Source organism: Arachis duranensis, chromosome 9 (assembly GCF_000817695.3).
Source record: "Arachis duranensis cultivar V14167 chromosome 9, aradu.V14167.gnm2.J7QH, whole genome shotgun sequence".
Taxonomy (NCBI): domain Eukaryota; kingdom Viridiplantae; phylum Streptophyta; class Magnoliopsida; order Fabales; family Fabaceae; genus Arachis; species Arachis duranensis.
The window spans coordinates 62,286,685-62,289,399 of record NC_029780.3 but is presented as its reverse complement, the minus strand read 5'-3'; the positions used below and the strand labels follow the sequence as shown (position 1 = coordinate 62,289,399).

The window sequence follows — 2,715 nt, the reverse complement described above, 5'->3', positions numbered from 1 at the left end:
GTTAAGAAAGGTTCAATCTTTAAATTCTAGAATCATATCTTTTAGTTTCTTGTTAGTCAAGTAATTAATTTTAATTTTCAAAATCAAGTCTTTCTAAATTTCTTTTTCAAATCTTTTTCAAAATAAGTTTCAAACATATCTTTTTCAAATCATATCTTTTTCAAAATCAATTTCAAAATCTTTTCTAACTTCTTATCTTTTCAAAATTGATTTTCAAATCTTTTTCAACTAACTAATCAACTTTTTGTTTGTTTTACTATTTCTTATCTTTTTCAAAACCACCTAACTACTTTTCTCTCTCTAATTTTCGAAAATCACCTTCCTCTTTTTCAAAATTCTTTTTAATTAACTAATTGTTTTAAATTTTAATTTTAATTTCATTTCTTCTCCTAATTTTCGGATTTTAACTAATAACTAAAATAAAAACAAAAATATTTTTCTTTTTTCTTAATTAAAATTTGAATTCTCCTCTCTCTCTCTCTCATCTCTTTCTATTTATTTATTCATTTACTAACACTTCTCTTCATCTTAAAATTCAAACCCTCTCTTTCTCTTTGTGTTCGAATTTTTCTCTTCTCCTTCTTCTATTCTTTTCTTCTTTTACTCACATAAAGGAATCTCTATACTGTGACATAGAGGATTCTTCTTCCTTTTTTTGTCCTCTTCTTTTTCATATAAGCAGGAGCAAGGACAAGGACATTCTTGTTGAACCAGATCCTGAACCTGAAAGGACTTTGAAGAAGAAGCTAAGAGAAGCTAAAGCACAACAATCCAGAGAAAACCTTACAGAGAATCTCTAAAAAGAAGACATGGCCGAACCCAATAACAATGCAAGGAAAATGCTTGTTGACTTTACTGCACCAAATTCCAACTTCCATGGAAGAAGCATCTCAATCCCTACCATTGGAGTAAATAATTTTGAGCTAAAGGCTCAATTAGTTTCTCTGATACAACAGAATTGCAAGTTTCATGGACTTCTATCAGAAGATCCTTTTCAGTTCTTAACTGAATTCTTGCATATCTGTGATACTGTTAAGACTAATAGAGTTGATCTTGAGGTCTACAAGCTTATGCTTTTTCCTTTTGTTGTATGAGACAGAGCTAGAACATGGTTGGATTCTCAACCTAGAGATAGCCTGAACTCTTGGGATAAGCTGGTCACGACTTTCTTAGCCAAGTTCTTTCCACCTCAAAAGCTTAGCAAGCTTAGAGTGGATGTTCAAACCTTCAGACAGAAAGAAGGTGACTCCCTCTATGAAGCTTGGGAGAGATACAAGCAACTGACCAAAAAGTGTCCTTCTGACATGCTTTCAGAATGGACCATCCTGGATATATTCTATGATGGTCTGTCTGAATTGTCTAAGATGTCATTGGACCATTCTGCAGGTGGATCTATTCACCTAAAGAAAACGCCTGCAGAAGCTCAGGAACTCATTGAAATGGTTGTAAATAACCAGTTCATGTACACTTCTAAAATGAATCCTATGAGTAATGGGACGCCTCAGAGGAAGAGAGTTCTTGAGATTGATGCTCTGAATGTCATATTGGCTCAGAACAAAATGTTGACTCAGTAAGTCAACTTGATTTCTCAGAGTCTGAATGGATTGCAAAATGCATCCAATAGTACTAAAGAGGCATCTTCTGAAGAAGAAGCTTATGATCCTGAGAACCCTGCAATGGCAGAGGTGAATTACATAGGTGAAGCCTATGGAAACACCTATAATCCCTCATGGAGAAATCATCCAAATTTCTCATGGAAGGATCAACAAAAGCCCCCAACAAGGCTTTAATAATGGTGGAAGACACAGGTTTAGCAATAGCAAGCCTTTTCCATCATCCTCTCAGCAATAAACAGAGAATTCTGAGCAGAACCCCTCTAGCTTAGCAAACATAGTCTCTGATCTATCTAAGGCCACTCTAAGTTTCATGAATGAAACAAGGTCCTCCATTAGAAATTTGGAGGCACAAGTGGGCCAGCTGAGTAAAAGAATCACTGAAACTCCTCCTAGTACTCTCCCAAGCAATATAGAAGAGAATCCAAAAAGAGAGTGCAAGGCCATAACCTTACTTGGTGTGGACGAATGCACAGAGGAGGAGGAGGACGTAAATCCCAGTGAGGAAGACCTCATGGGACGTCCTCTGGACAAAAAGGAGTTTCTAATTGAGGAACCTAAGGAATCTGAGGCTCATCTTGAGACCATAGAGATTCCATTGAACCTCCTTTTACCATTCATGAGCTCTGATAACTATTCATCTTCTAAAGAAGATGAAGACATTGTTGAAGGGAAAGTTGCCCAGTATTTAGGAGCAATCATGAAGCTGAATGCCAAGTTATTTGGTAATGAGACTTGGGAGGATGAGCTTCCATTGCTCATTAATGAATTGAATACCTGGGTTTAACATACTTTACCTCAAAAGAAATATGATCCTGGTAAATTCTTAATTCCCTGTACCATAGGCACCATGACCTTTGAGAAGGCTCTGTGTGACCTGGGATCAGGCATAAACTTAATGCCACTCTCTGTAACGGAGAAACTATGAATCTTTGAGGTACATGCTGTCAAATTCTCATTAGAGATGGCAGACAAATCCATGAAAAAGGCTTATGGACAGGTAGAGGACGTGCTAGTAAAGGTCAAAGGCCTTTACATCCCTGCTGATTTTATAATCCTAGACACTGGAAGGATGAGGATGAATGCATCATCCTTGGAACAC

The 2,715-nt window shown here is 36.5% G+C and overlaps 1 non-coding gene across 1 annotated transcript; it reads right to left on the bottom strand.

Annotated features, from left to right (window-relative positions):
• Positions 1–1,202: 1,202 nt before the first annotated feature.
• On the bottom strand, positions 1,203–1,310 carry LOC127741789 (small nucleolar RNA R71). Its single transcript, XR_008002994.1, has one exon. It is a non-coding gene; the product is annotated as a small nucleolar RNA R71 (small nucleolar RNA).
• Between the last annotated feature and the right edge of the window lie 1,405 nt (positions 1,311–2,715).